At 43.7% G+C, this 27489-nt stretch overlaps 1 long non-coding RNA gene across 2 annotated transcripts; it reads right to left on the minus strand.

Moving 5' to 3' along the window:
- Positions 1-3373: 3373 nt before the first annotated feature.
- On the minus strand, positions 3374-26648 carry LOC141568843 (uncharacterized). 2 transcript variants are annotated; one of them, XR_012492075.1, is made up of 3 exons: positions 26519-26648; positions 8032-8242; positions 3374-4042 (listed from the first exon to the last, which is right to left on the minus strand). It is a non-coding gene; the product is annotated as an uncharacterized LOC141568843 (long non-coding RNA). The 2 variants fall into 2 exon arrangements; XR_012492074.1 differs by having other exon boundaries at positions 8032-8246; positions 26519-26645.
- Between the last annotated feature and the right edge of the window lie 841 nt (positions 26649-27489).

Raw genomic sequence — 27489 nt, forward strand, 5'->3', positions numbered from 1 at the left:
CCTCTGGCAAAATGACTTCAATTCCCCCATCAGACCCACCAATTCTCCTTCAAAGCTCCCAAAGACTCCCACACGTACCAGCTACCACAGCAGACCTCTTTTTCTCCCTCCTGGCATTTGTCTCGGGTCCTTTGATCACCCCAGGACCCACTAGGAGGCTCCCAGACTCTGTCGGTGTCTGCTCTAGGCTGAAAATGTTGGCTTGTGTCATTGCCTTAGGGCTGGGTCACGGATGCCACCCCAATGGACTCCAACAGCCCACCCCACAGTCATTCCCTCCTTCTTCTTCCTGACCAGCAGCACTCTTCACTATAGCCAAAAGGTGAAGACAACCCAAATGTCCACCAGCTGATGAACGGATGGACAAAATGTGTTCCATCCATGCAGTGGAGTATTACTCAGCCCTACAAAGGAATGAAGTACTGATACCTGCTACAACATGAATGAACTTCAAAAACATTATGCCAAGTGAAATAGGCCAGACACAAAATATCACATAATGTATGATTCCATGTATATGAAAGATCCAGAATAAATAAACCTACAGAGGAAGAAAGCAGACTAATGATTGCTAGGGGTTAGGGGGAGGGGGAATGGGGCATGCCTGCTTAATGGGTACAGGGTCTCCTCTAAGGGATGGTGAAAATGTTTTGGAACTAGTTAGACATGATGTTTGTGCAACATTGTGAATGTACTAAATGCCACTGAACTGTACATTTAAACATGTCTCATTCTATGTTATGTGAATTTTGCCTCAATAAAATACAAACCTACATACGTAAGTAATGCTCGGTCATCCATGTACATCCAGTCATACCGCTTTTTCATCTGCCTTAGTTTGTCTTCATGTCAGCCGTCTTCTCCCTAGGACCTTGGCACCTGATCCCTAGGCCGGGGCTGGGGCTGGGCTAGCAGGTGATTTGACAGCATTGCCCTGGTCTGCCTTGAATTGCCCTGCTCCACTGGTCCCCATTGGGTCTTCCCTGGCAAGTGGGGAAAACAGCTCTTCCAGAAGAGTGTTCCCATCTGGTACCTGCCCAGGAGGATTAGAGTATCTATTAATCAGGGCTTTTCCTTACAAGCAACAGAAATACACTCCAGCTGATTAAGCAGAAAAGGAGCTTATTAAAAAGATATTAACTCACGGAATAGGTTGAGGGGCTGGCCGACCTGGCTCGATGCTAAGCTTCCAGGATCAATGCCCCAAAAGGCCATAGAAACCGCGGGATGAGCAAAATGCCACCGCTTCTGCTGTTCCGCTAGACATTTCTGCACCAAGGATTTCAGCCTAAACTGAGCTCCCGCAGCCACCCTTGCAGCACAGACCCTCTATCCTCAAGTCCTCACTTCCTTATCCAAGGCTCCCCGAGGCGAGTCTTATTGGTGGAACTGGGGTCACGTGCTGGTACCTCAGCTGAAGGAAGGCTGGGGAGCCAACGTTTCTGTGTCCCGCCATGGGAAGATGGGGCTCATAAGGCTGCAAATTTCTCAAATATCACAAGGTGTTGAAAATGTGATGGGTATACGGAAAACGTGACAAACAGTGGCTACAGCTTTGTTCCTCCACTGAAGGGCCATATGGCAGCCCTGGCTCATATAACATTGTCTCTCTCATGAGGCAACTTGGGCCTTCTGCAGAGACCACCCGGCTAGCTCTGGGTTTTGCCTGTCCAGAACCTTTACTCCTGCCCCTGCCCCAGACATGTAGGTCTCGTGGGGCTGTCAGTCATAAAGTCCATCCATCCTACCCACCTCTAGTTATGAGGTAGGTCAGTAACTCAGACCGGATCAACCACTGTATTCCATTTCCTGACAACAGTGATTGTTCCAAGGGGGCCCGTGACCAAATCAGTGCCATTTAGAATTTTAGAATTTTCCCTGGGATTGATAGGATGATGATGATGATGTGGGGGTGTGGGGGAGGGAAAATCTCATTTTCCCTGGAGTTGTTAAGCTGGGAGGAAATTTATTTATTGCAGCTGGTGGCCATCTTTCCCAGCCACATGGAAGAAACTATATGCAGTAGGAGAAAATTAGGTCAGCTGAGAGTGAAGCAGAGATGAGAGATGGTGAGACAGCCAGGAAAACATGATTTCATCTTCTGGATCCAGCTAAGCCTGAAGCCATTGCATCTCTGGTTTTTACTTACAAGAGCCAATAAGTTCCTTTCTACAGCTTCAGCTGGTTAGAGTTGGATTTCTCTCATAACTGAGTCTTTGTAATAAATAAACCACCCACTATCTAGTGGGAAATTTACTACGAAGCACTTTTCTGTCTATTATGTTCTCTGATAGTGGATTTTAAAGTAAGGGGGGAGCTTTAATAATAAAAAATAATGCATATTATTCTCCCATTTTTACATAGAAGAAAATTTGGCCTCAGAGGGTTTAAAGACTTGGCCAAGGTCACACAGCTAATTGTGGTCTGGCTTGAATTTGAACTCAGTTCTGCCTACCTTCAAGTTCAGCACTGTTCTAGAATTCTATAGTCAAATTTTATTTTTCAAAACTAATTGCATTCCTCATAGTTTTTCCCAATCGTTGGTGTACTCAGGCCTCTCAAAGTCAACTCTTAGCTCCGAACAATATAATAAATAACTGAAATATTTTATGGAGTTATTCTTCCTGCGGTGTTTTCATATTCAAAATGTGTGAGGGCCAAGGTATAAAGCTTTGAAGTAGAAATTTTAAACACTGAGTATGGATGTGAGGGACATAGAGCTCCTGGAACGTCAGCCCCCATACCTCCACTTACGGGATACCCTAACCCTACAGGGGGCCTTTCCCTAGATAGAATACTTTTTCTGGGAAACCCAAGAATCTGGATGGTAAGGGACACAGTGTCAACATGTATTTGAAGTCAACATAATTCATGGGACCCTACAATTTTGAGCACAGCCTCATCCAGATTGAAACTCTCACCAAATCAGGTCAGCACATGGAGGTTAGTTATTTGGGAAGGAAAGGTGATAGAAAAGGATCATGGGAATTAATATTCATTGAGTACAAGCCAAGGATGGCAAATAGAGTTCATCTCCATCCTCACCTTCACTCATGCATTGACAAAAATGCCATTGTATCTAAGCTCAACTAGTAATGTCTGCCCTGGGTGCAGGAGAGGGCCTGGTAGCATGGCCTTTTCTGGCTATGAGGCAGGCAATTTACATAATTAATCCCAAATTTTCACGACAATCTTTGAAGTGGGAGTTACTTGTCTTATTCTCCAGAGAAGGAAATTGAGATTTAGAGGGGGTGTTACTTACCTCTTGTGGAAGCTCCTAAGTGGATGAGTCTTTTAAAATTAACAAATAAAATAAACAACACACTACCACAACAAAAATAGCAACACTACTTATCATTTACTGCGTGTTTATACATGCAAGACACTGTATTAAGCCTGTGGTGTTATATTATCTCAGTTCATTTCCCAAAAGCCTGGTGAGGTAATTTGCCATTTTACAGGTGAGGAAACGGAGGAGCTGAGAATCCAGATGTCGTGACCAATGTCACCAGCTAGCAGGAAACGGAGCGGAGGTGAAAGCCAAGTGTGTCCAAGACTCTAGTTCCTGCAATCCCATTACTTCACGCTGGTGTATTTTCATCATGAGTTGCTGCTTGGTAGGGGAGGGGGATTCTGAGAAAGTGATGGGCTAAAATATGACAATGTGACAAAAACTGACATAACCCCTTCTGGAGAGGCTTTCTAATAACTCCTTCTGCAAGGAACACGTGATGGGCGTTTCCACAGATCAGGCTTCTTCAGGGTGGGGCAGGCCCGTCCCCTGAGGCCAGTCACCCCCCTTAGGCTTTTTGAGCACCTGTCCTCCATGGGGATCAGCCCACAGCTCCTTCAGCCCCGCCCACTCTGGCCTTTACCCATCTGGATGAGTCAGAGGCATACAGAACTTTCTGCATGAGATGGATGCTTTGGGAAAAATCCTCCATTGTTTTGTATCCAAAACATGAGGCAGCTCAGTGCTGCGACAGGAGCGTGTGCCACTGCACCTGGATGGGTGACCTTGAACCAACAGAGGTTTCTTCATCTGGAAAGCAAGAAGGGTGGCCTACGTGACATCCAAGGGAGTTAATCGCTCTACACTGTGTGACATGCCTGAGTCCACGGACGGTCTCTGTCATCTGCCTCAGACCCTGTTCATTCTCATTCTATCCCCCCCCCCATTCTCATTCTTGCCTTCTCTCTCTCAGTCATTTCTGTCCCTCTCTCTCTCTCATTTTTGTTATCTCTCCCTCATTCTCATTCCATCGCTCCCTCATTCTCGTTCTCTCTATCTCCCCCTTGGCTAATAAGTTTTCCAACATACAACTGAAAATTTTCAAACAAGCAGTAAAATTGAATCCATTTTATAGTGAGCACCTATATACCCACGTGTTAGACTCCCCCTTCTTCTCTTCACGTTGTATCTCTGGTCACCACTGAGGCAGAAAGCCCCCAAGCACAGCTCCCTGAGGACCCCAGAGGGGGTTCAGTCAGAACACCCTTCTTCTCCCCACAGTTCACATCCCTCACGCAGCACCCCACCCCACCCTCTGAGCTCCAACTCCTTTCTCCTTGTTGGCAGCCATCTTTCCAGCCATACAAATGTTTGTGCCTTGCTGTAGTGACCCTGGGTCAGGCCCTCCGTGCCTTTCTCACACGATGTAGAGAGGAAAAAAGCTTGCTGAGTGGCAGGTAGAACAGGGCTCCCAAGTTACTCAAAAGGTCACTTTGTGCCAGTCACTTGCCACATAACTACAATTCGTATAAATGTCTCCCCCAGAGATGTGGAAGTAATTCATAATCGATGTAGGAATTGCAGGAAGTTCCACGAAAGCCTGAAAATCATTGTGAGCTCAGCCCACGTAGAGCTGTAGCGAGCATTTATTGAGCACCTACTGTGTGTTGGGCATTGTGCATGTCACACATATTTCCTCAGCTACCATATTCGGTAGGTAGGTACTGATTATTACTACCTCCAATTTCCAGTTGAAGAAACTGAGGTACAGAGAAGTTAGGTGATTTACTCACATCTACACAGGTAGGAAGGGATGGAACGGAGATTTATACCCAGTCTAGTTCTAGTGTGTGTTTTTCATCAGTAGCCCCCACTGTTCCCCTGAGCCTGTCCCAAATGGGCCAGATATTTCCTGTGCAGTAACATTGAGCACGCACATATATACTTACTCTAATACGACTGACATCACAGTACTTTTTAACCGACTTCTTTCACTTAACCTATTTAACCATTTCTATTCACATATTCATCCTCAAAATAACCCTATGAAACAGATATTGTTATTTGCATTTACAGTTGAGAAAACTAAAGGCTACAGAATTAAAGATGGAAAATGGAGGCTCAGAGAGGGAAACGACTTGCCCCAAGTCATGGTGAGTGGTGATGTTAGAACTGAAATGCCTGACTGAAGCTGGTGCGTCCCACCCCACCCCCTGCCTCCCACACCAGGGGTGAGACCACTGTGTGTGGGGGGTAGAGGAAGGCAGCAGGGAAAAAGCTTGCTGGGTGGGAGGGGGGCAGGGCACCCACATTATTCAAGAGGTCACTTTGTGCCAGTCACTTGCATACTACAAGGTTTTCTCCAAACTTCCTAAATTAGATCACATTTTAGCTGGCAGCTGAGGCGTGGCTGCTTGCTTTTTCCTCCTCCATGGAAGCCAGGGCCACTTTGCATGCATATATCCCCATCCATTGGGGACATCTGCCAATCTTTCAAGATGGAAGGCTGGTCATTTCCCAGCACGGACCCTGTGGTCAGCCCTTGGGGGCCAAGAAGGTGCAAGGGAAGGATTCCAGAGCTCTCCACGCCTGGGGGATCGCCAGTGTTATTGAACTGAAGAGAGTCTGGCCATTGGATGCACAGCAGAGCCAAACACTGAGCACTGCGTTTTGCTGTGGAGACATTGAAGCAAAGTCTTGGCAAGTCGCCCAGCCAGGAGACCGGGAAGCTATTGCTTAACTCCTGAACTCCCCAATGGTTTTTAATCAAGGGTTTTTAAAGGCCAAGATTGAGGGTTACGTATTAGGGGTCACGGGCGAAGCTGATTGGCTAGTTCCTGTGCAAGCTTCAGTGGTTTTCCTTTGTCTGATGTATTTAGGTCCTGATGTCATCTTATCTAGAGCTTTCAGCACTGTGGTTGGTCGGATGATCTATCTGGCTCAGGGTGGTATGTTGGTGACGTTATCTTTGAAGCAAATGCGGGAAGTAAACATCTTGTGAATTTTGTTGTTTAAGCTATCATTACTTTATGCTTAACGATGAATAGCTACATTTCTCTTTTATCTCAAGCAAAGTGTACTTTTAAACATTTTTCCTGGAACTTGTCTTACAGGCAGGCCTCTAGCATATGACTAACATACTTTCTCAATCTTTGACTATAAGTTACATGACGACCAAAGCAATTGAAACATTTAGTTAAAGCCCATAGTTATAGCTCTAGACTCTAATCCAATACCTAAACGTGTTCACTGTACACTGTCGCTTTCACCAGCCTGGGTGCCACTGACTTGCATATGGGCCTTGGGCGAGACCTTCCTCTTTCTGAGCTTCAGGTTTCAGACTTCTAATCCTGTTTCTGCTTTGAAGTTGGCCCCAGTCCCTGCTGTGCCCCAGAGCACCTTCCAGATGGCATCATCTCCAGGTCTAGAGGAATCTGAGTGACCTTGACCTCTTTCCCACATCTTACCTCGTGTCCAAAACACAAAAGAAGAGCCCAAGAGTCATATGAATGGCTACATTTACGGAGCATGTGTCAGGCATAGCCCTAGGTGCTTTCTGTCTATTTACTCATGTGTGCCCATCAACAACCTTGTGAGGCAGGTTCTATTATTATGCCCACTTTACAGATGAGGAAATTGAGGCACGGGGAGGTGAATTGATTTGCCTGAAGTCACGCAGCTGGTTTGTGACAGTGCCCGGATCCAAACCTAAGCCTTTGGCCTCAGTGTTCATCTGCTTAATCACCTCCCACACTGCCTCTCAGATCACAGGGTGATCGTCTAGCTACCTCTTCTTACAGATTTGGAGTTTGAGGCCCAGGGAAAGAGGGCGACTCGCCCACAGTCACTCAGGTAGTGGGAATAGAGCCTAGTCCCCCAAAGCCCAGGGCCCTGGATCAACTACCTGTTCCCACCTTCCCCAGGGAACATGACCACTTGTATTTGGTTTCTTCATCCCTGCAACTCAGAAAGTGGGGGAAGAAGGGGCTGTCCAGTTTCTGTGATACTCCATCTAAGGATAAGTCTGGAGGGACCTCCCACCAGGGTCTGACATGTGCACAGTATTTCCCCAGCCTGTAGGAGCAAACAGACTTCTCTGTCTCTCCCAGGTGTCTGAGTTTGCTGTACCTGCTATAGGTTGTTCTTGGGAGCCCTCTTGTCTTGATGGTGGTGGCGTGTGGGGTGGGGGGGTGGTCCTAAAACATCAGGGAACCCAACCATGTGAGTTACCTTGGTAACCAATGTACATACGTATACACAGAATTAAGTAAGAAGTATCTATCATAGCAACAGCTGTGAACAACAGCCCCTACCTAGCTACTATGGTTTAGATATTTAACAAAATTATAAGATCCTTTAGTGGTAGTCATAATTAGCAAAATGTCATTTATATAGTACCATAAAGAACTGTGTGCCAGACACTGTTCTAAGTGCTTTATAAGTAATTACAATCCTTAGTGACATTCTGAGGAAGGTACTTATTATCTCCATTTTATAGAGGAAACTGAAGCACAGAGACAGGAACTAACTTGCCCAGAGTCACACAGCTGGAAAGTGGCAGAGCCTGTAAACAAACGCAAACAGTCTGGCTCCAAAGTCTGGGCTCTCAATCACTAGATGACACTGCCTCTTATGTCATTCTTTGTCCTTCTGCAATGCCTAACGTTTCCGTGCACCTCCATAAATGCCATCTCATCCAACTAACAAGATTTGTGTGGCAGACATGCCAAGAACAGTGTATTAGCTCTCTCTTGCGAACTAACAAATTACTCCAAAACAACAAACATTGATTTCCTCACCGTTTCTGTGGGTCAGGAACCTGCGTGCAGCTTAGCTGGGCCCTCCGGCTCAGGGTCTCAATCAGGGTGACAGCTGGGACCACGGTCTCCCCAAGAATCAACGGGGCCAGGATTTGTTTTCCAGCTCATTCAGTGGCAGGATTCAGTTGGACAGAGGGTCTCAGTTCCTTGTCACGGGAGCTTCTGCATGGGGCGGCTCACACCATGGCAGCTGGCTTCATCAAAGGGAGTATGTGGGAGAGAAAAAGAGCATGCCAGCAAGACGGAAGTCACAGGCTTTTAAGAAATTATTGTTAATGTATTATTACTGTACTCAAATATACATAACACAAAATATACCATTTTAACCATTTTTAAGTATGTAATTCAGTGGCATGAAGCATCGTCACATATAGCACAACCATCACCACCAACCAGCTCCAAAATGTCTTCATCATCCCCAACAGAAACTCTGTCCCCATTAAACACTAACTCCCCACCCCCCTGCCCCCAGCCCTGGCAACTGCCATTCTACTTCTGGTCTCTATGACTCTGACTACTCCAGGGACCTCATACAAGTGGAATCATACAGTATTTGTTCTTTTTGTGGCTGGATTATTACACTTAGCATCATGTTTTCAAGGTTCAGTCATCTTGTAGCATGTGTCAGACTTTCCTTCCTTTTTTTCCTTTTCTAAAAAACATACAACATAGAATTTGCCATCTTAACCATGTTAAGGGAGCAATTCGGTGGTGTTAAGTACATTTGTATTGTGCAACCATCTCCAGAACGCTTCATCTAGCAAAATTAAAACTTTTTATCCATTAAACAACGACTCTGTGTTTCCCCTTCCCACCCCAGGCCCCTTGTAACCACCATTCTACTTTCTGTCTCTATGAATTTGACTGCATTAGATAGCTCATATAAGTAGAATTATACAAGGTTAGACAATTAAGTTCACGAACTCATCCTAGAAAAAAATGCTACATACCTCATTGCTAAATATCACAACAGTCACCTTCAAAGTCCTCCCCTTGGGAAGCTATGCACTGATGCCAGCGCCTAGTCCACCCTTCATAGCAATTTTGGAACTCTTTTTCTGGAATGGCCATCAGAGCTGTCATTGTATTACCCTTGATGTCCTGAATGTCATCAAAATGTCTTCCGTTCAATATTTCCTTTATCTTCAGGTAAGGAAAGAAGTCATTGGGGGCCAGATCAGGTGAGTAGGGAGGATGTTCCAATACAATTATGTGTTTACTGGCTAAAAACTCCCGCACACACAGTGCCGTGTGAGCTGGTGCATTGTCATGATGCAAGAGCCATGACTTGTTGGCGAAAATTCTGGTCGTTTTCATCGAACTTTTTCACGAAGCCTTTCAGCACCTCCAAATAGTAATCTTGGTTAACTGTTTGCCCAATTGGTACAAATTCATAATGAATAATCCCTCCGATATCAAAAAGGGTTAGCGACATCATTGCAACAAGTTCACGAACTTAATTGGCAGACCTCATATAATACTTGCCTTTTGTGACTGGTTTGTTTCACTTACCACAATGTCTTTATCGTTCATCCATGTCATAGCAGGTGTCAGAATTTCCTTCCTTTTTAAGCTTGAATAACATTTTATTGTGTGTGTATATGCCACATTTTGTCTACAGACATTTGGGTTGTTCCCACCTGTTGGCTGTTGTGAATAAATGCTGCCATGAATGCTATTGCACAGATATGTGTTGGAGTCTCTGCTTTCAATTCTTTGGGTACATATATATCCAGAAGTGGGATTGCTGGATCCTATGGTAATTCTACTTTTAACTTTTTGAGAAACTGCCATTCTGTTTTCCACAGCAGCTACACCATTTTACTTTCTCACCAGCACTGCACAGGAGTTCCAATTTCTCCACATCTTCACCAATACCTATTTGCTATTTTCCATTTTCTAATAGCCATCCCAGTGGTTGGGAAGTGGTATCTCGTTAATGGTATCTCTTTTATAACCTGATCTCAGAAATTACATCACCTTGGTTTTGCTGTATTCTACTTATAAGAAGCAAGTCACTAAGTGTGACCCACACTCAAGGGGAGGGGACTATACAAGGGTCCAAATACCGTGAGGTGGGATTCCTGGGAGCCATGTTAGAGGGCTGCCTGTCACAAATAGTATTACTGTAAATAATATTTATATTATGCAAATTATGTAAATTATATTATTTTAAATGTAAGGCACCATATTCATGGATCTGGAAATCTTGTGTAGTGGCAAATATATGAACTTTGTGAATCCAGAGAGATCTGGATTCAAATCCTGGTTCCTTGTCTGCTCAGCCGTGTAACCTTGAGCAAGTTACTTGACCTCTCTTCAGCTTGGCTTTCTCATCTGTTAAATGGGAACAAAAATATCTACCTTGAAAGATTATTGCAAGAATTAAATGAAGTAATGTATGCTACACATCGGAGGAGCTCAATAAATGATATCTAATCAGCATCATCGCTGCAGCAGTAACAAAACTAGTGATCAAAGGCGAGCCTAGGCGCTTTTCCCTCCGGGTGTCTTTAGCAATATGACCACAAGATGGCAGCTGCTATCGCACTAACTATTTACCTCTCCTTGGTACAAGATAAGGATGTGTGTGTGTACAGTAATCTCTAAGCGTTATTTTTGGGAGGGAGGAGCACATGAGAAAATAATCCCACAATCCCTATATTGAGCTTAAGCCATACCTTTTCTTTTCTGCTCCAACTCCCATGACCTATCTTCCATTCCTCTGCTGCTCCCACCTCCTGCAGAGGACGTTCCCTTCCCCACATTCTCCTGAACTAACTGGCTCCTGTCAGCCCCATGCATACAGTTCAAAACGCTTTCTCAGGCCTCCCATTGCTCAAGCTTTCCCTCTGCTTCATTCTACTTGTGTCAGGTCTCACCTCATTCTAGAAGCCTTTCCTGACCTTTGTACCAGATTCCAGGCTGCACAGGCGTCTTCATCCATGCTCTCCCCGTCACAGCCCTTGAGTCCACCCCTGTAAACTCTGATCACCTGTGGGCACAGGGCATGGCACCCAATAGAATATATGGGCTGATAGTCATTCTGAAAATAATTATTGTTTCCCTTCTTTGTATCAGGTGTTAGACGCTAGGGACGTGCGGGTGATCTTTCTTTGAATAAACACCAGAATCCTGAAAAACAGAGCTTCTACCAAGGAGATCATTAGCCCTTAAACAAGCAGAAGGACCTCGTGTCTCTTTTCATGTCTTCATAGAGTCGCCAGGTAAAACACAGGATGCCCAGTTAGCTTTGAATTTCAGATAAAAAGTAAATGAGTTTTTTCAGTATTACTATATCCAGTGCAATATTTAGGACATATTAAATAATTCAGTAAATAATAAATTAAACAACATGTCCTAAATATTGCATCAAACATATTAATACTAAAAAAATTATGTGTTGTTTATCCGAAATTCAAATTTAACCGCTCATCCTGGGTTTTTGTCATTGCCTTTTGGTTTGTGTCAGTTTTTTATAAATCTGGCAAAAGACAATTTTTACACAGAGGAAGTTCCATATGGCAGTGTGACTACATCTCCATGAAGACACAAGCCTGCTTCTATGGAGAATCAAAGGTACTTTGAAATTTAATGAGCCATTCTTTTTTAACCAGAAATCTCTCTTACCAGCTGATGATATGTTTTCTGACCTTCTTGCTCATAAATTCAGACTCATCTCAGAAACATTTGGTGTGATTTATGGAAAAAGCTTTGGTCTAAAGTAGAGTCATGGTGGGGAGTGGGGAAAGGGTGGGAGGTGAAGGCGAGGGTTCTTTCTTTAGTTACCCTGAAATACCTTGATAGTCTTCAGTGATGGAGGACTATCAGGATGCTGCTTTTGGGCCTTGCTGGCTGCAGCCCAGGCAGGCTGCCCATTGCCCTGATTTCATGGGTACATTAAGCCCATCAGAGGCTCCTCAGAGGTTGCACACAAACCATTACAGCCAGGTGGGCTGTCAGCTGATTCTTTACACTCTTGGGGCACTGCAGTGCAAAGAGCAGTGGATCCAGAGTCCAGGACACGGATCCTAGTTCTGGCTCTGCCACCTGCCAGCTAGCTGGGTGACACTCATTCTAAAGTCATTCATTAATCTATTAATTGGCTATTAGGACCTTAAAAATATTATGCTACATGAAAGAAGCCAATCACAAAAGATTATATATGATATAATTCTATTTGTATAAAACATCAGAATAGTCGAATCCATAGAGACAGAAAACAGACCAGTGGTTGCCAGGGGCTTCAGGAGAGGGAAATGGGGGTGATGGTTAATGAGGATGGGGCTTCTTTGGGATGACGAAAATGGTCTGGAATTAGATGGTGGTGGCATTTGCACAGTTCTGTGACTACACTAAAAACCACCAAATGGTACACTCTAAAAGGACAAATTTTATGGTATGTGAATTATATTTCAATAAAGCAGTTATAAAAAATGCATAGCCCACCTTGCTTTACTTTACACAACTTATAACCCAAGAGGCCCATTTAAAGGAAGCCAGGAAGATTGGTAATGAAAGGAATGGTATAAGATGAAAAAGGCATCCCCAGTGCAATGCCTTACCATGTGTTTTTAAATTATAAAAGTAGAACATGTTAATCAAAAATTATAAATAATATAGAGAAATAACTTAAAAGTCTCTTAACTCTAACTCCTCAGAGGTAACTGCTGTTACAATATTGTGAGTCTCTTTATTTATTAGAGGTTTTCGTTTCAAGCAAAGATACCAGCCCCGGGGGATGTGAGCAGCAATGGAACTCATTGCAAGGGTACGAGTTTGCTCAATCCTGATATCCCAGAGATCCAAGGTCCGAAGCTGATCTGCAGCCTCACAAGGGCACCACTCTTGGAAGAGGCAGCTCTAAGCATTTCTCCCCAATCACTCAGGCACCGCACCCCAGGGTCGGAGCTCTCCAAGGAAGGTGGATGCCTCTCTGTAGTGTCCACTCAAGGACTGACTTGTGATTGGACAAGCTTGGTTGTCCAGAACCAATCACTGTGGCTGAGAAAAGTTGGTGTTCTAATTGGCCAGACCTGAGCCCCATGTTGCAGCCCTGGGGGGCAGTGGGAGGAATAGAGTCTTACCAAACCACAAGGATAGAATGTGGGGAAAAATAGTTCCCCAAGGGAGATCTGGGTGTGATTTCCAGAGGACAGAATGAATGTCTCTGGACAAGCAGAAGTGGTTAATGTCCACTATAGTACCCTTCTAGATAGAAAAGGTAGATAAATAGATAACTAGGTAGATGATAGACACAGATAGATGATAGATGATAGATAGATAGATAGATAGATAGATAGATAGATAGATAGATAGATAGATAGAGGATAGTGCTGGAACTGGAGCTGGATACAGATAGATATATTAGGTTGGTGCAAAAGGAATTGCGGTTTTTGCAAATATTTTCAACCTTTTAAACCACAATTACTTTTGCACCAAAATAATAAATACTGAAGGTGCCAAAAAAAATGTATACACATTTTAAGAGCTGATATCTATGCTCAAGCAGTAGCTCGCCGTAATCAGAAGTGTCTGGATGCTGATGGTAACCACTTTGAGCACCTCTTGTAATTGCAGAAGTCAAACATGACTTGTATTCATCTTTTATTATCGGTATATATTGAATATTACAATTAGTACAGTTTTTTCCTTTCTTAAAATGTGTACACATTTTTTTGGCACCCTCTGTATATAGAGATAGAATAAATACATCTGTATATATACACAGAATTATCTTTATTTTACAATAATATAGCATTCCGTCACCTACTTTATTTCCTTCAACATTATATTGAGTACATATTGATATATGTCTGCTGATTCTGCCGGTTCTTTCTTCTCAGTACACACAGTTTCCTCATTCTTTTTAAATACCTCCATTTTATTCCATTGTTTACATGTGCCTTAATTTATTTAATCCTTCTTCTACTGATGGAAATTTAGGTCACCTCCGGTTCTTAATCAAACACCAACGCAGTGAGCATTCCCAGATATTTCTGATGTCAAAACTAGATTTCCACATCTAGTTCCACTATTCCGTGCAATGTCTCTCTAGCAACTAGAAAGACGTTCACCAGAGTCCAAGGGAAGATTAGCTCCCCATGGGTGGACTGGTCAGGAAGGACTTTATGGAGATGGAGGTGGAGCTAATTCTTGAAGAATGAAGGAGAATTATCCAGGTAAAGAAGAAAATAAAGGGCATTCCAGGGAGGGAGAACAAAACGAGAATGGTTTCCTTGAAGCTGAACCCTCTGTAGCTTGAGTTCCACCTACTGCTTTAGGTTGTTTTGTCTTGAAATTAAAAAATGTGAAACAACCATTTTATTGTGTTTATGGGTTCTATGGGTCAGAAATTTGGGACAGCTGGACTCTGTCCCACAATATTTGGGGCCTCAGCTGGGAAGACTCAAAGGCTTGGGGTGACTTGGCAGGTGAGGTCTGCCATCATCCAGATATGTTTTCACTCACATGCATGGCAGCTGGGGTGGAAGCTGGGCCGCGCATGACCTCTCCATATGTCTCTTCATAGGGGCTAGTTTGGGCTCCCTCGTAGCATGGTGGCTGGGTTTCAAGAGTGAGTGTCCCAAGAGAGCAAGGTAGAAGTGCATGGCATTTTTATAATCCAGCCTCAGAAGTTACATAGTGAATTCTGCCATGAGGTAGTCACAAATGTCTGCCCCAGATCAAGAAGAGAAGACGTAAATCCTACCACTTAATGCGAGGACTGTTAGGTTACATAAATGGTACGGATGGCAGATATTGTTGCAGCCATTGTTGGAACACACAGCCTGCCTCCACACATCTTATCAACTCGTTACATTAAAGGGAAACACTCATCTGATATCTAAATCCTTACTGTGGGCTCTTGATAAAATGTCAAGGGTAGGCAGTAGTGGTGGGGACTAATTTTATAATACCCAGCAGTGCTTCTTTAAATGATCTTTCTTGGGCATTGAATCAAGATGGTAGACTGAGCACATGCTTTTACCACTACTTTCCTCCTCAATCCCTAGCCATGACAGAAAAGAAATGTTTAAAAACAATAGATTCATAATAGAGCTGGAACACTGAGTGGCATTAGTAGACCACTAATGTTGAGGAATCTCAGGACAGAAATCATATAGAATCAATTTCTTGGAGGAACCACAGCTCAAAACATGTGCAGGAGGGGAAGGAAGACTGTGGATAGTGTGAGTCTTTCTAGGAGTTTTCCAAATCAGAGGCTATGGATCTGAAGGTCTTGGGGTCATCATCCAGGTGGTTGTCTGAGAGCTGGTATCTAGAACAACAGGCAGGTTGACCCTTTCCTTTACCCACTTGCCAAGCAGCAGGCAGCAAAGACACTGGGCTCCAGACCAGAGCAATGTCTCTAGGACTTGGGTAGAAAAAGCAAGAGACAGCACAGTGCTCCAGGCACCTAGTAGAACCCAGGAATAATCTAAGGCCCTCTACCTCCACAAGACAACTTCTAGAACATACTACACTTTTCTCTTCCCCACTATTGGCCCCAGTCATGCAACAAATTTCCCTGAAATCAATTTGAAAACAAACAAACAAACAAACAAACAAAAACCTGAAGAGAAGCACCAAGCTCTACAGAACTACAGAAGATGGACCAGCATTTAGGGAAATGGAAAGAAGTTTAATAAAAGTTGTTCAGTGTCCTCAAAGAAAGACGAGAGGAATAATGCACCCATGAAACTAGACGTATGAGGTCTGACAATTAAGTTCATGAACTCACCCTAGAAAAAGTGCTACATACCTCATTGCTGAATATCACTACGGTCACCTTTGAAGTACTCCCCTTGGGAAGCTATGCACTGATGCCAGCGCCTAGTCCACCCTTCAAAGCAATTTCGGAACTCTTTTTCTGGAATGGCCATCAGAGCTGTCATTGTATTACCCTTGATGTCCTGAATGTCATCAAAATGTCTTCCGTTCAATATTTCCTTTATCTTCAGGTAAGGAAAGAAGTCATTGGGGGCCAGATCAGGTGAGTAGGGAGGATGTTCCAATACAATTATGTGTTTACTGGCTAAAAACTCCCTCACAGACAGTGCTGTGTGAGCTGGTGCATTGTCATGATGCAAGAGCCATGAATTGTTGGCAAAAATTCTGGTCGTTTTCATCGAACTTTTTCACGAAGCCTTTCAGCACCTCCAAATAGTAATCTTGGTTAACTGTTTGCCCAATTGGTACAAATTCATAATGAATAATCCCTCCGATATCAAAAAGGGTTAGCGACATCATTGCAACAAGTTCACGAACTTAATTGGCAGACCTCATATAACACTTGCCTTTTGTGACTGGTTTGTTTCACTTACCACAATGTCTTTATCGTTCATCCATGTCATAGCAGGTGTCAGAATTTCCTTCCTTTTTAAGCTTGAATAACTTTTTATTGTGTGTATATATGCCACATTTTGTCTGCAGACATTTGGGTTGTTCCCACCTGTTGGCTGTTGTGAATAAATGTTGCCATGAATGCTATTGCACAGATATGTGTTGGAGTCTCTGCTTTCAATTCTTTGGGTACATATATATCCAGAAGTGGGATTGCTGGATCCTATGGTAATTCTACTTTTAACTTTTTGAGAAACTGCCATTCTGTTTTCCACAGCAGCTACACCATTTTACTTTCTCACCAGCACTGCACAGGAGTTCCAATTTCTCCACATCTTCACCAATACCTATTTGCTATTTTCCATTTTCTAATAGCCATCCCAGTGGTTGGGAAGTGGTATCTCGTTAATGGTATCTCTTTTATAACCTGATCTCAGAAATTACATCACCTTGGTTTTGCTGTATTCTACTTATAAGAAGCAAGTCACTAAGTGTGACCCACACTCAAGGGGAGGGGACTATACAAGGGTCCAAATACCGTGAGGTGGGATTCCTGGGAGCCATGTTAGAGGGCTGCCTGTCACAAATAGTATTACTGTAAATAATATTTATATTATGCAAATTATGTAAATTATATTATTTTAAATGTAAGGCACCATATTCATGGATCTGGAAATCTTGTGTAGTGGCAAATATATGAACTTTGTGAATCCAGAGAGATCTGGATTCAAATCCTGGTTCCTTGTCTGCTCAGCCGTGTAACCTTGAGCAAGTTACTTGACCTCTCTTCAGCTTGGCTTTCTCATCTGTTAAATGGGAACAAAAATATCTACCTTGAAAGATTATTGCAAGAATTAAATGAAGTAATGTATGCTACACATTGGAGGAGCTCAATAAATGATATCTAATCAGCATCATCGCTGCAGCAGTAACAAAACTAGTGATCAAAGGCGAGCCTAGGCGCTTTTCCCTCCGGGTGTCTTTAGCAATATGACCACAAGATGGCAGCTGCTATCGCACTAACTATTTACCTCTCCTTGGTACAAGATAAGGATGTGTGTGTGTACAGTAATCTCTAAGCGTTATTTTTGGGAGGGAGGAACACATGAGAAAATAATCCCACAATCCCTATGTTGAGCTTAAGCCATACCTTTTCTTTTCTGCTCCAACTCCCATGACCTATCTTCCATTCCTCTGCTGCTCCCACCTCCTGCAGAGGACGTTCCCTTCCCCACATTCTCCTGAACTAACTGGCTCCTGTCAGCCCCATGCATACAGTTCAAAACGCTTTCTCAGGCCTCCCATTGCTTTCCCTCTGCTTCATTCTACTCGTGTCAGGTCTCACCTCATTCTAGAAGCCTTTCCTGACCTTTGTACCAGATTCCAGGCTGCACAGGCGTCTTCATCCATGCTCTCCCCGTCACAGCCCTTGAGTCCACCCCTGTAAACTCTGATCACCTGTGGGCACAGGGCATGGCACCCAATAGAATATATGGGCTGATAGTCATTCTGAAAATAATTATTGTTTCCCTTCTTTGTACCAGGTATTAGACGCTAGGGACGTGCGGGTGATCTTTCTTTGAATAAACACCAGAATCCTGAAAAAGAGAGCTTCTACCAAGGAGATCATTAGCCCTTAAACAAGCAGAAGGACCTCGTGTCTCTTTTCATGTCTTCATAGAGTCGCCAGGTAAAACACAGGATGCCCAGTTAGCTTTGAATTTCAGATAAAAAGTAAATGAGTTTTTTCAGTATTACTATATCCAGTGCAATATTTAGGACATATTAAATAATTCAGTAAATAATAAATTAAACAACATGTCCTAAATATTGCATCAAACATATTAATACTAAAAAAATTATGTGTTGTTTATCCGAAATTCAAATTTAACCGCTCATCCTGGGTTTTTGTCATTGCCTTTTGGTTTGTGTCAGTTTTTTATAAATCTGGCAAAAGGCAATTTTTGCACAGAGGAAGTTCCATATGGCAGTGTGACTACATCTCCATGAAGACACAAGCCTGCTTCTATGGAGAATCAAAGGTACTTTGAAATTTAATGAGCCATTCTTTTTTAACCAGAAATCTCTCTTACCAGCTGATGATATGTTTTCTGACCTTCTTGCTCATAAATTCAGACTCATCTCAGAAACATTTGGTGTGATTAATGGAAAAAGCTTTGGTCTAAAGTAGAGTCATGGTGGGGAGTGGGGAAGGGTGGGAGGTGAAGGCGAGGGTTCTTTCTTTAGTTACCCTGAAATACCTTGATAGTCTTCAGTGATGGAGGACTATCAGGATGCTGCTTTTGGGCCTTGCTGGCTGCAGCCCAGGCAGGCTGCCCATTGCCCTGATTTCATGGGTACATTAAGCCCATCAGAGGCTCCTCAGAGGTTGCACACAAACCATTACAGCCAGGTGGGCTGTCAGCTGATTCTTTACACTCTTGGGGCACTGCAGTGCAAAGAGCAGTGGATCCAGAGTCCAGGACACGGATCCTAGTTCTGGCTCTGCCACCTGCCAGCTAGCTGGGTGACACTCATTCTAAAGTCATTCATTAATCTATTAATTGGCTATTAGGACCTTAAAAATATTATGCTACATGAAAGAAGCCAATCAAAAAAGATTATATATGGTATAATTCTATTTGTATAAAACATCAGAATAGTCGAATCCATAGAGACAGAAAACAGACCAGTGGTTGCCAGGGGCTTCAGGAGAGGGAAATGGGGAGTGATGGTTAATGAGGACGGGGCTTCTTTGGGATGACGAAAATGGTCTGGAATTAGATGGTGGTGGCATTTGCACAGTTCTGTGACTACACTAAAAACCACCAAATGGTACACTCTAAAAGGACAAATTTTATGGTATGTGAATTATATTTCAATAAAGCAGTTATAAAAAATGCATAGCCCACCTTGCTTTGCTTTACACAACTTATAACCCAAGAGGCCCATTTAAAGGAAGCCAGGAAGATGGGTAATGAAAGGAATGGTATAAGATGAAAAAGGCATCCCCCATCCAATGCCTTACCATGTATTTTTAAATTATAAAAGTAGAACATGTTAATCAAAAATTATAAATAATATAGAGAAATAACTTAAAAGTCTCTTAACTCTAACTCCTCAGAGGTAACTGCTGTTACAATATTGTGAGTCTCTTTATTTATTAGGGGTTTTCGTTTCAAGCAAAGATACCAGCCCTGGGGGATGTGAGCAGCAATGGAACTCATTGCAAGGGTACGAGTTTGCTCAATCCTGATATCCCAGAGATCCAAGGTCCGAAGCTGATCTGCAGCCTCACAAGGGCACCACTCTTGGAACAGGCAGCTCTAAGCATTTCTCCCCAATCACTCAGGCACCGCACCCCAGGGTCGGAGCTCTCCAAGGAAGGTGGACGCCTCTCTGTAGTGTCTACTCAAGGACTGACTTGTGATTGGACAAGCTTGGTTGTCCAGAACCAATCACTGTGGCTGAGAAAAGTTGGTGTTCTAATTGGCCAGACCTGAGCCCCATGTTGCAGCCCTGGGGGGCGGTAGGAGGAATAGAGTCTTACCAAACCACAAGGATAGAATGTGGGGGAAAATAGTTCCCCAAGGGAGATCTGGGTGTGATTTCCAGAGGACAGAATGAATGTCTCTGGACAAGCAGAAGTGGTTAATGTCCACTATAGTACCCTTCTAGATAGAAAGGGTAGATAAATAGATAACTAGGTAGATGATAGACACAGATAGATGATAGATGATAGATGATAGATAGATAGATAGATAGATAGATAGATAGATAGATAGATAGATAGATAGATAGAAGATAGTGCTGGAACTGGAGCTGGATACAGATAGATATATTAGGTTGGTGCAAAAGGAATTGCGGTTTTTGCAAATATTTTCAACCTTTTAAACCACAATTACTTTTGCACCAAAATAATAAATACTGAAGGTGCCAAAAAAAATGTATACACATTTTAAGAGCTGATATGTATGCTCAAGCAGTAGCTCGCCGTAATCAGAAGTGTCTGGACGCTGATGGTAACCACTTTGAGCACCTCTTGTAATTGCAGAAGTCAAACATGACTTGTATTCATCTTTTATTATCGGTATATATTGAGTATTACAATTAGTACAGTTTTTTCCTTTCTTAAAATGTGTACACATTTTTTTGGGCACCCTCTGTATATAGAGATAGAATAAATACATCTGTATATATACACAGAATTATCTTTATTTTACAATAATATAGCATTCCGTCACCTACTTTATTTCCTTCAACATTATATTGAGTACATATTGATATATGTCTGCTGATTCTGCCAGTTCTTTCTTCTCAGTACACACAGTTTCCTCATTCTTTTTAAATACCTCCATATTATTCCATTGTTTACATGTGCCTTAATTTATTTAATCTTTCTTCTACTGATGGAAATTTAGGTCGCCTCCGGTTCTTGATCAAACACCAACGCAGTGAGCATTCCCAGATATTTCTGATGTCAAAACTAGATTTCCACATCTAGTTCCACTATTCCGTGCAACGTCTCTCTAGCAACTAGAAAGACGTTCACCAGAGTCCAAGGGAAGATTAGCTCCCCATGGGTGGACTGGTCAGGAAGGACTTTATGGAGATGGAGGTGGAGCTAATTCTTGAAGAATGAAGGAGAATTATCCAGGTAAAGAAGAAAATAAAGGGCATTCCAGGGAGGGAGAACAAAACGACAATGGTTTCCTTGAAGCTGAATCCTCTGTAGCTTGAGTTCCACCTACTGCTTTAGGTTGTTTTATCTTGAAATTAAGAAATGTGAAACAGCCATTGTATTGTGTTTATGGGTTCTATGGGTCAGAAATTTGGGACAGCTGGATATTTGGGGCCTCAGCTGGGAAGACTCAAAGGCTTGGGGTGACTTGGCAGGTGAGGTCTGCCATCATCCAGATATGTCTTCACTCACATGCATGGCAGCTGGGGTGTCAGCTGGGCTGCGCATGGCCTCTCCATATGTCTCTTTATAGGGGCTAATTTGGGCTCCCTCGTAGCATGGTGGCTGGGTTTCAAGAGTGAGTGTCCCAAGAGAACAAGGTAGAAGTGCATGGCATTTTTATAATCCAGCCTCAGAAGTTACATAGTGAATTCTGCCATGAGGTAGTCACAAACGTCTGCCCCAGATCAAGAAGAGAAGACGTAAATCCTACCACTTAATGGGAGGACTGTTAGGTTACATAAATGGTACGGATGGCAGATATTGTTGCAGCCATTGTTGGAACATACAGCCTGCCTCCACACATCTTATCAACTTGTTACATTAAAGGGAAACACTCATCTGATATCTAAATCCTTACTGTGGGCTCTTGATAAAATGTCAAGTGTAGGCAGTGGTGGTGGGGGCTAATTTTATAATACCCAGCAGTGCTTCTTTAAATGATCTTTCTTGGGCATTGAATCAAGATGGTAGACTGAGCACATGCTTTTACCACTACTTTCCTCCTCAATCCCTAGCCATGACAGAAAAGAAATGTTTAAAAACAATAGATTCATAATAGAGCTGGAACACTGAGTGGCATTGGTAGACCACTAATGTTGAGGAATCTCAGGACAGAAATCATATAGAATCAATTTCTTGGAGGAACCACAGCTCAAAACATGTGCAGGAGGGGAAGGAAGACTGTGGATAGTGTGAGTCTTTCTAGGAGTTTTCCAAATCAGAGGCAATGGATCTGAAGGTCTTGGGGTCATCATCCAGGTGGTTGTCTGAGAGCTGGTATCTAGAACAACAGGCAGGTTGATCCTTTCCTTTACCCACTTGCCAAGCAGCAGGCAGCAAAGACACTGGGCTCCAGACCAGAGCAATGTCTCTAGGACTTGGGTAGAAAAAGCAAGAGACAGCGCAGTGCTCCAGGCACCTAGTAGAACCCAGGAATAATCTAAGGCCCTCCACCTCCACAAGACAACTTCTAGAACATACTACACTTTTCTCTTCCCCACCCTTGGCCCCAGTCATGCAACAAATTTCCCTGAAATCAATTTGAAAAAAACAAACAAACAAACAAAAACCTGAAGAGAAGCACCAAGCTCTACAGAACTACAGAAGATGGACCAGCATTTAGGGAAATGGAAAGAAGTTTAATAAAAGTTGTTCAGTGTCCTCAAAGAAAGACGAGAGGAATAATGCACCCATGAAACTAGACGTATGAGGTCTGACAATTAAGTTCATGAACTCACCCTAGAAAAAGTGCTACATACCTCATTGCTGAATATCACTACGGTCACCTTTGAAGTACTCCCCTTGGGAAGCTATACACTGATGGCAGTGCCTAATCCACCCTTCAAAGCAATTTTGGACCTCTTTTTCAGAGCTGTTGTCCTGAATGTCATCAAAACGTCTACCTTTCAATATTTCCTTTATCTTCAGGTAAAGAAAGAAGTCATTTGGGGGCCATATAAGGTGAGTAGGGAAGATATTCCAATACAGTTATTTGTTTACTGGCTAAAAGCTCCCTCACAGACAGTGCTGTGTGAGCTGGTGCATTGTCGTGATGCAAGAGCCATGAATTGTTGGCAAAAAGTTCAGGTCACATAACTTTTTCATGTAGCCTTTGCAGCACTTCCAAATAGTAAACTTGGTTAACTGTTTGTCCAGTTGGTACAAATTCATAATGAATAATCTCTCTGATATCAAAAAAGTTTAGCAACATTGTTGCAACAAGTTTGCAAATTTAATTGTTTAACTTCGTAGTACATACCCTGCCCATGTCTCCTCACCTTTCCCACTTTGAAGCACAAAGAACTGATCCCAACTGCCAGCACCTGCATGTCTTTGCCTGAGATGTCTTTTTGGTTTTGCTTTTCTTTCCCCTTGTGGCCTCCAGAGTCCTGTTTGCCTACTGTGTGCCCTGTCTGAAGTGCTGAGGCGTTCACACCCGCTATACTCAAAGCAGCTCTCAACCCATGGCAAATGGGACTTTGTCTGAATACCCCTTCCTCACCCCTTGGGTGGCATAACTCTGAAACATGTGGTCGACACTGGTTCCCAGGGTTTGCAGCTTGATTAACTGTGGTAAACTGACTCAATAACACACCCTTAACTGGCTGCCTTCTCTTCCCCACTCACTTCTCCACTCCCCCACGGCAGTTCCTGGCTTCACCCCCCAAATAAGCCACTTGAACTCAAATCATGTTTTATGGGTTTGCTTATTACAGAACCCAAACTAAAACCAAGAAACAGGTAGTTATGAAAAAGAAAGTGGGTAGATAGACTGGATAACATACTGAGCATAGACAGATAAAGAATTAGAAGAAGATAACATAAAATAAAAGTTAAGTGACGTGGATGACAGATCCAGAGATCCCAGTACCTGTCCAAAGAACAGAAATAATTAAAAGGAAGAAATAATCCAAGAAATAGTAGAAGAAAATCCTCCCGGGCTGAAAAAAAAAAAAAAAAAAACACACAAATCTTCAGATTGAATGGGGTATGAACAAAAAAACAACTCATCCTGATGAAATTTGCAAACACCAAGAGTAAGAGAAAGTCTGAAAAACTTTGCAAGCTAAAATAGCAGGTTACCTACAAAGAAAGGAGTTTTGATAGGACCAAAAATTGCATCAGTGACAATGAGGGCTAAAAGACCATGGAAACATCCCTTCTAAGTTCTGTGGGACAGTGTTTGAAACTTAGAATCCTATGCCTAGCCAAAAATCATTTATAAGAAAGGGGGAAATAAAGACATTTACAAATATATACAGAACTTAGATCCACTGTCACTTTCAACAAAATGAAAATGAGTCCAAGAGCAAGGTTTGTACCCTTGTATCTCCACGTGCCAGTGGCCACCGCTGGGACACACAGAAGGCTTGCCCTCCTCTGAATTCTCCTTTTTCATTTCCAGTATCGCCAATTTGAGATTCAATCATGCACTACCTTAGAGATCGCATATAGTGTTACAGCAAACCACGTCCTGTTAGCATTGCCGCTTTGCTATTCATGTGTTGCCTTGCCTTCCTGCCTAGATTATAAACTTTCAATTACAAGGACCGTATTCACTGAGCTTTAACAAATATAATCTCTCTCTCGTTTCACTGAGTCTAGCATCCTGCTGTTTCCAGCCTCTTTCCCATCTAACCTGCTCTAAACACCCTCTGAAAACTCAGTCGGCTGGCTTTTCTCCTCCCTTCTCCCCTTACTCTTCCTTTCCAGCTCCATTGTCTCCTTCCCCCACCCCTCAGCCCTGTCCCCATGCCCTTGTGTGTCAGCTCTGCTTTCCCAGGCGTTCTCCTGATCGATACAGTACAATCAAAGCCAGCAGCCCACCTTATGCCAGGCAGTGTTCTCAGCCCTTTGTGTGGATTTGTGAATTCCCTTTTCAGAGCTCTTCTATGGGATAAGAACTCTTATTGTCCACTTTTCAGGTGGGGGAAACCAAGGCACAGAGAGGGGAAGCAAGTTGCTTGAGGACCCACAGCAGTTGCTAATGGAGCTGGGGTTCTCACTCAGGAAGTCTTGCTCTTATTCTTAACTGTAGTGAATTTCTGAGGCATTGGTATGACTCACCCTTTGTCAACCAGTCAAGTCCCAGAGATTGAAAATTGAGTAGGATACATTCAGGGGTCAGGGGGAGAATAATGGGCAGAACTGGAGAATTAAGATGGTAGCTAGGGGAGACAACGAATGAAAATTAGTTTGGAAGGTGGGCTACACAACAGAGTGGTAATATGTGACATGTGTAAAGTTGCAGAGTTTACAAAGCAAGCATGTCTGCTTGCTCATTTCACGTTTCGCTTGATTCTCATGGCAATATTTAGAGAGAAGATTGGAGGTAATCGTTGCTCCTGACATTTTACAGATGAGGTGTCTGATGCTCAGAGAGGTTAAGTGACTTGCTCAAGGTCACAGAGCCAGAAAATGGCAGAGCAGGCCCCGAACATTAGAGCTACCTGACCGGGCACAAATAATTGGAGCATAATGTGCTGAGTGGAGGAACAAAATGCCAGTCAGCGCTCATGCACGATTTCCTCACCGATCCTCAGCAGTTACAAAACACGCTGTTTCTGTTAATATACCTGCTGTTTGCCTTCTTGGAAAAGACCAGTAGCATTTTTGGTTAGGGTTCCACAGCAGAGAAATTTCTTCCTCCACCCATTCAAATCCAATCACTATTGCCCGTGCAGCTGCCCGCCCCTCCAACAATCCAAGTTCAGAACAGAGACCGGGCCGGAGAGGGGAGGGGAGGGGAGGGGAGGGAGGGGAGGGGAGGGGAGGGGAGGGAGCAGGAAACCAGAAGACAGTCTTTGGGGAACTCCTATTTTCCATGATGCAGGAGTGACTTCCACTCCACTTCATCTGATATTTTTAAGATGTTCTACGTCTTTTTCCAATTACCTGGTGGTTAGAGAAGGCGGGAGGGGAGGAGGGGACAGTGTGGAGGGGACCGAGGCAAGGATCCACCTTGACATCTCTGAACACACTGCATGAGGCTTGTGTTTTCACAGACATGTTGCTGGAAAAACAAATACCGTGTTTCCCCAAAAAGGAGACCGGGTCTTAATTAATTTTTGCTCCAAAAGACGCATTAGGGCTTATGTTCAGGGGATGTTATCATGGAAAATCATGCTAGGGCTTATTTTCCAGTTAGGTCTTATTTTCAGGGAAACACAGTAGTGACCCGCAGGCTGCCTGGAGCCAGAAAGCCAGCCCCAGGGTGCACTCTGGCCTTTTGCTTCCCTCTGGGCTGGGCCTCAGCGTTGCCCCAGGGGTGCCAACCAGTCTGCCTGCCCTGTGTCCCTTCTGACCATGCCGGAAGTTCTCTTCAACTAGCAGTTTCTGAGTGTCCAGTCCTTGCCTGATGCTGCGGAGGAGAAAATGAGTAACACCTGGTCCTCATTCTCGAGGGCTTTGCCATTGGCGAGGGAGCCACACGTGCGTCTCATGCCTCTAATCTGGCCACATGAGTGAAGCAGGGGCGCCCAGGGGCCTGTGGGGCTCAAGGAGCTGGGGCCCTGCTTCAGGACAAAGGCTTCTGCTATTGGTTGCTGCTGGACTCAAGGCTAGACAGCCTCCTAGCTGTGTGACCCGGGACAAAGCATTTGACTTCATAAAGTCTCTGCTCCTTCTGCTGTGAAATGGGAAAATAACAACACTCACCTTGCAGGGTTGTTGAGAGGAGAAGCAGCACCTAAGGGATAAGGCAGCTGTTTGCTAACGAGTCAAGAGTATTATTATCACCACTCAGGGCAGACAGCACAAGGAAAGAGTGGCTGGGAGCCTGGGAAGAGGGCAGCGCAGAGAGGAGGGCTGAGATCTGGAAAGGGAGGAAGGGGAGGGTTAAGCCAACAAAAGCACCTCTCCCCCTAGTGGCTGGGAGCCAGAGAAAAGGTTTGGAAGGGAGTGGAGGTAGGACGGGCCCAGTGGGAGGGGACTGGGGCCAGGGTCCCATGTGTGTTGGGGACGCTGTGGATCCACCTCTAGGTCCAAACTGCCCTCCCACATCTGCCCAGAAGACAGCTTCCTGCCAGGTTGGGAAATTGCTTTGGCCTGGAATTTTTCCGCTTGGGCGTGTTTGGGGAGCCAGGTTCAGTGTTAAGAATGTCCAGTTACCAACATTCCTGAAACATGCAGAGGAGGCAGCTGTGGATTGCACAGTCTCCAGGGTGAAGGGTGGAGGAGGCAGGTGACAGAGAAGATGGACATGCCAGAACCCCCGCCAGGTTTGGGAGGCACCTGAGAGCACCCTGCCGAGACCACTACTTTACAGATTAGGAAGAGGGAAAGGACTGTGAGCTTTCACTCTGCTCTTGTCTCAGAAGCCAATTCACAGCAAAACTTTTCCTGGCCACCGAAAGCACAGGCTAAGGTTTCTTTGTCGTTTCTTTGTTTGTTTGTTTGTTTGTAATCCCAAAAAGTCATTCACAACAATCCTTTCTTTCCTTTCCTTTTTCATTGTATTGGCTACTGGCATGCCTTTTTTTTTTTTTTTTAATAGACTTTATTTCTTAGAACAATTTTAGGTTCACAGCAAAATTGAGCAAACAGTATAGGGAATTCCAATAAACGTTCCCCTGCCACACACACACACACACACACACACACACACACACACACACAGCTTCCCCCAC

Source organism: Rhinolophus sinicus, linkage group LG02, assembly GCF_036562045.2.
Source record: "Rhinolophus sinicus isolate RSC01 linkage group LG02, ASM3656204v1, whole genome shotgun sequence".
In the NCBI taxonomy this organism is placed as follows: domain Eukaryota; kingdom Metazoa; phylum Chordata; class Mammalia; order Chiroptera; family Rhinolophidae; genus Rhinolophus; species Rhinolophus sinicus.